We start from the raw sequence: 10,575 nt of genomic DNA on the forward strand, positions 1-10,575 counted from the left end.
CATCTGTTTGTGCTGCAATGGAAGCTGAGAGAATCGGACATCAGATGCAGCATCATGGTGGGATCCACAGGTCTGCGGATGGAGGTGACCACCAGTTCCATGTGGGAAAGGATGGGCTCCAAGCTCTGCGCAAAGCCCTGTGCCAAGTTGGAGCCGGACTCCTCCATGCCCCTTGACAGTGTGCGCAGGCTTTCCAATGCACCAAGCATTTGGTTGTGTACGCCCATCAGCCTTCTTCTGTAGCCTGGCCCATCAAAGCCATCATCCGACTCCTCAGCAGCAGAATTAGTTTGAAACCTCGCTCTCCGGCGAGCTGGCACCTGTGGTATCCATTCCCCCTGCTCTGGCTCATGTGCACTTGTGCTCAGTGTCTCACCACGTGCAGATCCCTCCTCTAACCTAGCCTCTAAAGCAAGTGCAGTGTCAATATCTGAGCTGGTGGATGCGAGTGTCAGATCAAGTGACAGTGTGGCTTCATTATCACTGCCTTCTTCCCCCTCCATCTCGGACAGTGCCAACTTCAGTTCTTGGGTATCTACAATGACAAAAGGAGATGGGTTGAGTTGTGGAGAGGGGAGAGGAGCAAGTAAGACGTGCGCGCTGACACCATCTGCAGCATGTGAGTCAGAAAAGATTGTGGGATGAGGGAGATGTGGGAAACGAAAAGGAGGATTAGGTATCCAGAGATCCTCATCATCGATACTTCCAGCCGCAGCAATGGTCCACCGAATGATCCCCAGCACGGTCTCCTCCACGGAGGTGAGGACGTGTAGGCGTGCCTGTCCTCCATCTGTTCTTTCCTGCTGTCAGCTGTTATGCGCCACCTTCTCCTGCATGACAGACGGAAATGTGTCAGTGAGTGTCCTGCAAGATGTTTAGGTGATGTGCCTGTCATGGTTGAATAGCTGTCAGTGTTTGTGACCTGTGAGTTGTGGGTGTGTGGATTGCAAGAGTGGTACTGTGTGAGGGTGAGATGCAGCATCTGAAGTGCAGCATTGCGTACGGATGGAAAGTGTTTGTTGGTGGGTGGGTGACCGGGGGTGTCGTGCGAGGAGCAGTGGTGCAGTTGGTAGGATGTGCTGCTTGACACTTGCATTCGCTCACCTTGACCACTCGTGTCAAATCATTGAACTTTTTCCTGCACTGCATCCACATGTGTGGTGCAATGTTCCTGGCATTCATCTCCAAGGACACTTCCTCCCACTGCCTCCGCAGCTGGTGTCTGGAGGGTCTCCTGCCACCCTGTAGATACAGGATAGCCCTGCGTGCATCTACCTCCTCCACCAAAGCCTCCAGTGCGTCATCGGAGAACTTCGGTGCACGCTGTCTTGCAGGTCCAGCCATTGCACATGTCTTCCTCCACTGATTGCATTGACAGTGCACATCCCCTTTAAGAGGTGCAGGCTGCCTTTAAGTAGTACTGGCTATGCCCCATATCGGGCCTACTGCTGGTGCGTGCAGCCACTCAATAACGCAGGTAGCGCTGGCTGCTCACAGCAATCATGGAGATGAGCCAGCAGAATGAATCTCATGCGCTGCCTGCATCTCAATGACCGGGCATGAGTTAATCGCACACCACGACCCCCGCACTCAGACTCAGGGGTTAGCGAATTTAACCCCCATAGAATAAAAACCATGGGAGATTTCAACTACCCCCAAATAAACTGGCATGAAGGGGTAGGGAAAAGGGAAAAGGGAATGGAGTTTTTACAATGTGTTCAGGGCTCCTTTCTTACCCAGAACATAAGAAGCCCAACAAGAGAAGAATCAATACTGGATCTAGCAATGGGAAATGAACAAGAGGAGATAAAAGAAGTCAGCATAGGGGAACATCTAGGCATTAACGATCATAACATAAAGCAAATAGATTTAAAATAATGATTGAGATAGACGTAAGAAAGACAAAGACCAAAATAATAGATTGGAAAAAAGTTAATTTTGAGGGGATGAGAATGGAACTAGAGCAGGTAAGCTGGAAAAGAATGTGGACAGACAAATAGATAGAACAGCAGTGAGAAATATTTAAAACTCTGATCAATAGAGTTCAAGAGAAATAAATTCCTCTAAAAACAAGAACAAACTAGCCAATAATGCAACGCCATGGATGAATGAAGAGATAAGGGTAAACTTGAAACTAAAAAAGGCATACACTAAGTACATAGGCAAAAAAGGAGAGGATGACAAAAGGGAATATGATCAGGAAAGAACAAAAAAAAAATTAGGAAAGCAAAGAGGAACTATGAAATTAAATTATCGAGGAATATAAAAAGAAATACTAAAGTATTCTACAGAAACATAAATAACAAAAGAAAAATCAGGATAGAGATAGGGCCACTAAAGGGTACGCACGATAAACTCACAACTAATGATAGTGAAATGGCAGAAATATTGAATAGTTATTTTGCCTCAGTATTTACCAGGGAGACTAACAAGGGGATACGACATTAGAAGATCAAAAAAGATATAAAAACATTTAAGATAGAAAGGGGGGAGATCATTGATAAACTATCAAACTTAGAGAGGATAAAACCTCTGGTCTGGATGGATTGCAACCGTGCATAATAAAAGAAGTTAGGGAAGAGATAGCAGAGGCACTATTATGTGTATATAAAAATTCATTAGAAAAGGGAATAGTGCCAGAGGACTGGCGGAGAGCTAATATGATTCCTATATTTAAAAGGAGAGAGAGAACAAGTCCAGGGAACTATAGACCAGTTAGCTTAACGTTGGTGGTAGGAAAGATAATGGAATCTTTATTCAAAGATGTAATACAAAAACATCTAGGAACCAAAAATATAATAAAGGGTATTCAGCACAGATTTCAAAAGGGAAAGTCATGCTCAACCAACCTTACTGAATTCTTTGAAGTAACAGAAAGAGTAGACAAGAGTAATGCAGTAGATGTAATATATTTGGATTTTCAAAAGGCCTTTGAAAAGGTACCACATAGTAGACTCATGACTAGAGTCACAGCATATGGAGTCAGGGGAGAATGGATAGCAAACTGGCTACAAAACAGAAAACAGGGAGTAGGGGTTAAGGGTAGCTACTCAGACTGACAAAAGGTGGGAAGTGGTGTTCCACAGGGATCGGTGTTGTTCACAATTTACATTAATGATTTGGACTGGGAAATTGGAAGTACAATTTCAAAATTTGCAGACGACTCCAAATAAGGGGGTATAGTTAAAACAAAGGAAGAATGCGACAAAATACAGGAAGGCATTAATAAACTTGCAGAATTGCTGTGTAAATGGCAAATTAATTTCAATATAGATAAGTGTGATGTGGACCAATTTGGTAGGAAAAATAAGAAGGCCACAAACTGCTTGGATACTAAGAGTCTAAATGGTGTAGAGGAGCAAAGGAATCTCGGGGTACAGATACACAAATCACTAAAGGCAGCGACACAGGTTAATAAGGCCATTAAGAATGCAAACCAAGCACTGAGGTTCATTTCAAGAGGGATAGAATTCTAAAGCAGTGAAATTATGTTAAACTTGTATAGAACCTTGGTTAGACCACACTTGGAGTAGTGTGTACAGTTCTGGTCTCCATATTTAAAATGCATATAGAGGCATTGGAGAAAGTGCAAAAAAGATTCACAAGGATGATACCAAGGATAGACTTATCAGGAAAGGCTGAACAGGTTGGGGCTCTTTTCTTTCGAAAAGAGGGATGACCTGATAGAGGTCTTTAAGATTATTGAAAGGGTTTGATAGGGTAGAAATAGAGAAAATATTTCCACTTGTGGAAGTGTCCAAAGATAGATGTCATAAAGATACGATAGTCACTAATAAATAGTCACTAATAAACCTAATAGGGAATTCAAGAGAAATTTCTTCACCCAAAGAGGGTAAAGGATAGTGTCCTAATTCACTGCACCATCCATTGTGTTGAATGTGGAGACAAACTTCAAAGTAGAAGTGACCTGAATTGCGCTCATTTTGGGCTAATCAACAAAATATTTGAACTTTGCCTGGCGCAAAAACTTGTAAGAAGCAAGTTTTCAGATATTGGAAGGTTTGGTGATATTAGAACATTAGAACATTAGAATAGCAGTGCTGTGTGGTTTGACATAGTTGTCCACTGGGGACTGATGTTGCTATTGTTTCCGATGTTGGAACCAGGTTGGTAAAGATGTTATAAAAACACCAATAAAACTCATAAATGCAGGGTGAGGAAGGGTAGTTATCCAACTAATGTGAGCCATATTTCAGTTTCTATATACTTGGGAACCCAGCAGACCTGTCATTCATAAATCCAGCTCAGCTGATATTAACAAGACGAAAAAAAGAAAAAAAAAGAAAAGGAAGGCTTGCGTTTATAAAGCACCTTTCACAATTTCAGGACATCGCAAAACGTTTTATACACAATGAAGTACTTTTGAAGTATAATCACATTTGTTATGTAGGAAACACGGCAGCTAATTTGCGCACTGCAAGGTCCCACAAACAGCATGTGATAATGACCAGGTACTCTGTTTTTAGGTGTTGATTGAGGGATAAATGTTGGCTAGGACACCAAGAAATCTCCCCTGCTCTTCTTCAAATAGTGCCAGGAGATGTTTAATGGTCCACCTGAGAAGGCAGACGGGACCTGTGTTTATCATCTCATCCGAAAGACGACACCTCCAATAGTGCAGCCCTCAGTACTGCACTGAAGTACGAGCCTAGATTATGTGGGCTTGAACCCACGAGCTTCTGACTCAGAGGCGAGAGTGCTAATACTGAGCCACAGCTGATACGTTGGCTTGTCTTATTGGCTATTAGACCTTGCAAATTTAGAAAAAATACTTTTTCCATCTGATTCCTTCCTACCACATGCTTCCAGATCAGCAATGACTAGCGCAGATAACTTTACCTTTGATGTCATTGCTGAGCCAACTCACCTCACTGCCACTCCCTCCGATTTTGCCACTGCTTATTCTCGTGTTACAATTTGATTCATCAGGGGGCTGTTTTCAACTGGAGTGCACATCGGGCGGATGGAGAAATTGCAATGCCCACCTAATGGCTCCAGCGAGAGGTTCAAATCATTTTCATGATCAGTCCTCATTTAAATATTTTGGGCCTCATTTAAATATTTTGCATGACCTGCCAGTTCCTAGTGAGTGCACACAGGCAGCTCACTGCTGCGGGAGGGGGTCAACAAATCTGACGGCTCCTTTGTGGAGCTGAGCTGGAAGTCAGATCCTGAGTGGGGGGGAGGAGACAAACCAGGAGGGATGGCCACTGAGCAGTCCCTTTAAGGACCACTGGCTGTGCTACTGAGCACCTGGTACAATGGGTGAAGCACATGCTCCATTCATTGGTACTTGAAAATTGCAGTGGGGTCCTACAACCGGCATGGGACCCCCATTTAAATATTTTAATAAGGCTCCCACCTGTTTCCCAAGGTGAACAGAAGACTGCAGTACACAAATGATAATTGACAGAAAATCAGGCACACGGCTCCAAATTTTTCTGCTAGCATTCCCTGCGACCGTCATTCTGCGCCAGAGGTGCCTACTCGTGGAAACAGCCCTAATGGCTGGGTTTCTCCTCTTGAGGGCGAGACTTTTGCCAACTCTTCCAAATTTGCTCCAACCCACATCCATTTCTCTGGGTCTAGGTCCTCTTCACAGCCCCAGGAAGCAGTAGTAACATGGGCGAATTGGAGAGAAGTCTGCTGAGACCTGGATCCCATCCCCTCATTGCCATTTATGTGTGGTGGGCATGGAGCAAAAGGCCAGTGGAAATCCTGACAAGGATGGGGTGAGGGAAATATAGGACAGACAGCGGTAAGCATCTCTGCCCACATTTTCCTTCATTCTATGCTGCTATCCCTCCCGAGTTCAGCCAGAATCACAGGGGAGAATCCCGGCCAAGATGTGCATAAGATATGAAGTATTTTTTCTTTTCATGTTTTTTTATCTGTGAATGCATTTGAGAGCTTGGCAGTCTCCTGGCTTTAGTTTAAAAAGATTGGCCGCAATTTTACCTCCGGGCAGGTTTTGGGTGGGTGGTGGTGAGGTGAGTTGGAAACTGTTCCAGAAATGAGGCCTGGGCTATTTTAACTCCCATCTTGCCAGCCGACTTCCCACTCAGAACGGGCGCGAAATCAGTGGGAAGCAGCTGACATCAATAATGCTTATTGTGAAAAAGCTGGAGGGAACTGACTAATCACATTCTTCAAAGAAAGCAAGTTAGATGTTCCAAGAGCAAATGTGATCCGGATCATGGAGGTAACCTGTAAAAACAAGTAATTAAAGTCCAAACAAGATGGTTAATACTCCTATCTATTTCACCAGTGAGTCATAGAATCAATAGAAAAGGTGCTTGTCATCCATTAAATATATTTCAAGCCCTCAGGTACATAATGTTTAGCCCACATGGGTAATTTTTCTACAATATTGTTCTCTCCTTGAGGTGAGACAGATACTGTTGTTCTAAAACATGATGGGCACAATTTTAAAAGTGAATAACAGGTGGGTTGGGAGCTGGGGGGCATTCAAATTCGAATCATTTCAGACCCACCTCAAACCCGCCCTTTTCCGGTTTTCACCAGGGCGGGATGAGGGGCAGGTGATGAACCCACTCCCAGGATGCGGGTCGGACCTTTAAACCTTTCAGGGAGAGTGTGGGCCTCCATTTTTCCACAGTTTCCGATTTCAACCCCGGGGGGCTGGGATTCCCGGGCCTTCTCTTTCACACCACATGAAAGGAGGTGAGAAGGCCTGAGACTAACAGGTAGGTGCCTTTCTGGCACAGCTTGTGGGCCCGGAGGAGCAGGAGTGCTTCCCCCAGGCCCAACAAGCCGACCTGTAGCGACCCCCGCAACGATCGCGGACCCCCACCCCCAATCCCCAATCCCCTCCACAACGATCGCGGACCCCCGATCCCGAACCCTGATTCCCCCAACGATCGTGGACTCTCGCGATGAACCCCGACTCCCCCCAACGATCGTGGACTCCCGCGATGAACCCCGACTCCCCCCAACAATCGCGGACCCCCGCGATGACCCCCGATCCCTCCCCCCATGACTGATTCCCCCTGTGACCCTTGTGCCAACCCATGCCTCCATGCCAGCCCATGCCCCCGCCAACCCATGCCCTCCCCCCCCCATCCATATAAACAAAGACTTACCTGAAGACGTCCTCTTCCTGGCTGCTCTCCCATGTGACTGAGACTAACCAGTCAATCAGGCCGGTCAGTCGGACAGGAAACCAACAAAAAAAAAGACGTCCTTACGTTAAAATCGTAAGGTCATCCAGGGATCCTGCACTTCCGGGTTTCCAGTCTGCAATTTGACACCACCGCCCCCTTCCCGGCTCGGAGTCAAAATCATGCCCGATATCTTTGTTAAAGTTTCAATCTAAATTCATGAAGTCAGGAATCTTGGAATAGCAAGAATGTAACTTTAACAAATGCCTACCAAACTGCTCATTAAACTCTTACCAGCAAAAGTATCATTATAGTTTGCTGGATTTACATAATATTGCAATAAAGAAAGACTTGTTGCTTCCAGAAGTGAAGGGGGTGATAACACAGATGAAGGTGGGGGAGGTTAGGACCTCTATCCCCACAGCATGAAAAGGGTGCACAAGGAGAGAAGCGCATGGAACAGAAGAGCCAACAGCCAACAGCCAGAGAAAGGAGACAATTTATAGCCTAGTGGTTTCAATAAGCAAAAGTTGACACACTGAGTAAAGTCACTTCACACGTCTGTAGTCTCCCTCCACCCCACCACCCTCAAAAAGTCCCTCATTGTCAAATCTTTCAGCCTATTTCTTTCATTAGACAAAAGTTTACATTTCCTCTGCTATCCTCCAACTCCAAAAAGTTGCAAGCATACACAGAAATGAACTCAGAGCCTTATGTAGTCAAGACATGATTACTTTGCAGAACAACGTTCACCAAAAGGTATCAAAAAATCTATTCACTCTTTCTACAGCTACTTCTTAACAGTATGTCTCTCCTTTATGCCAGCAAATTTACTTGCTTGAGCTCCTAATCTCCTAATTCTATGAAGTGCTCTCTGAGTGAGATAAGGTTGAGTGGTTGACTTTCATCTGAGTGAAGCAGTTGTCCCAGAGGGACCAGCTTTCAGCAGCCATTCTTCTGCTGTGTCAAGGGATGGCGCGCTCATGTTTGAAACTAGTCTCATGTGCAGGCATTGGAAGGGGCCCATTGGTACTTTCCAGAGAGACAGCGACATCTGCGACTATTTTTTGCACTCCATGGTGTAGGGCAGAGGCTGTGAGTGCTAAAGTGTCATTACAGACTGAAAAATCCCAATCAGGTCTTGGAAGTATTGTGCAAATATGATGTTGCGAGCTGACTCTCAAGGCATCTATTGAAGCAGTGACAGCTGCCACTCTGAAAGCTACCAGTGTCCTTACTACCTCCTCCTGGCACCTTGTTGCTGCAGAAATTTCTTGGACTGTCACTCTCTTCGGGGTGTTCTGCACATCATGAAAAACCTTCTGCAAGGTGTTGCAGATGCATTTAGTGGACTCCTCTCACTTCATCATCTCAACCATATGCATGGAAACCATCTCCATTGCCTGCACATGAGATCAATGCTCCCTAATCATAGCTCTTCTAAAGAATGTGCCCCTGGGATCTGGGTCCATGGGCTCTTCAGCCGAGGCTGGCTGTTTCTCCACTCTCCCTCTCCTTCAGTCCTAGATCCTTTTTAGTGCTCGGCGCTTCACCCAATGAAAGCCCTGTTGATTCACTAATTACCTTCTCCCATGTGGATACCTTTGGGCTGGTGCTGGAGTACGTGGTATGCCATGACAGAGTTGGTGAAGACGTGGTAGTAGTTGTTGATCATGACGTGGCACAAGTTGTGGATTTGGAAGTTCAGAGTAGCTAGCATTTTCCTCTAAGGCATAAGCATAAAATTACAAAGAGACATTGATAGATTAAGTGAGCGGGCAAAACTGTGGCAGAAGGATTTCAACTCAGGTAAGTGTGAGGTGATTCATATTGGACCAAAAAAGGATAGATCTGAGTATTTTTGAAATGGTGAAAAGCTAGGAACAGTGGAGGTCCAAAGAGATTTAGGAGGCTATGTACACAGATAACTAAATTGTGGTAGTCAGGTACAAAAAATAATCAAAAAGGGTAATGGAATGTTACTCCTTATAACTAGAGGGCTAGAATATAAAGGGGAGGAAGTTTTGCCTCAGCTATACAAAGCCCTGGTTAGACCAGATCTGAAGTACTGTGCACAGTTCTGGGCACTGCACCTTAGAAAGGATATATTGGCCTCGGAAGGAGTGCAGCACAGATTCATCAGAATGTTACCAGGGCTCCAAGTGTTAGATTATGAGGAGAGATTACATAAACTAGGCTTGTATTCCCTGAAATATAGAAGGTTAAGGGGTGATTTGATTGAGGTTTTTAGGATTTTGAAAGGAATTGATAAGGTAGATAGAAACTTTTTCCACTGGTGGGGGAGTCTAGGACAAGGGGACATAACCTTATAATCAGAGCCAGGCCATTCAGGAAAGAAGTTAGGAAACACTTCTTCACGCAAAGAGTAGTAGAAGTGTGGAGCTCTATCCCACAAAAAGCAGGAGATGCTAGCTCAATTAATAATTTTAAATCTGAGATCGATAGATTTTTGCTAGCCAAGGATATTAAGGGATATGGAACCAAGGCAGGTGGATGGAGTTAAGATACAGATCGGCTATGATCTCATTGAATGGCCTACTGCTGTTCCTATGTTCCTATGTTCCTGGAAGAGCTGTGCAAACAGTGGAGTAGATCTTGACTTTATGCGATAGTGTAAAACGGGTGATAGCGAGTTAGCAGCCCATTTTACATTTCTTCCGATTTTTATTTCCATTGACTTCAAGGGATATGGAGCTAAGGCAGGTAAATGGAGTTGAGGTACACATCAGCCATGATCTAAATGAACGGTGGAGCAGACTCGAAGGGCTGAATGGCCCACTCCTGTTCCTATGTTCCAACCTTGTCTTGCCAACTCCCCTACCTGTCTGCCTATTATCTGCAGAGCTTCCTATTCATGTGGATTCAGGGTTTTCAGTATTGGTGATCATTCCTCAGTTGCTGTTCTCTGTTGATGGTTATGTGCAACCTTTTCCTTTGCAGGGAGAGAACACAATGTTAAAGGAATATGAATAGCAAGGATACTTGTTTCCCCCATATGAGCGCATGTATCCAATGATGATCAGAGCTGCAGGAGCACTGTCTTTTCAAATGAACTTCCCTTCAAGATTAGCAGAACCTCTTGTGGCAGGAAATTTGTGTTCACAGAGTACTTTTGAATTAAGATAGTATTGCAGTGATTCAGAAGTTTTCCTTTGCATAATTCAGTTTCCCTCACACCTATTTGATGATATAGAAAGAGCATGAGATAAAGAGGTGAGTGAAACCTCTATCATTGATACAGGATGTGCATCGAGAACAGTGGCTTGACTTACCTTGGCCACCCTTATGAGGTCACTGAACCTCTTTCTGCATTGTGTGGCAGTTCTTGGAGTAGTGGAGGCTGCATTGACTGCTTCCGTAATCTCCCTCGATACCTCTCTCTTACGGAGCTATGTTCCCTCAGCCCCCACCA

The sequence above is a fragment of the Heptranchias perlo genome, chromosome 4, assembly GCF_035084215.1.
Source record: "Heptranchias perlo isolate sHepPer1 chromosome 4, sHepPer1.hap1, whole genome shotgun sequence".
Classification (NCBI taxonomy): domain Eukaryota; kingdom Metazoa; phylum Chordata; class Chondrichthyes; order Hexanchiformes; family Hexanchidae; genus Heptranchias; species Heptranchias perlo.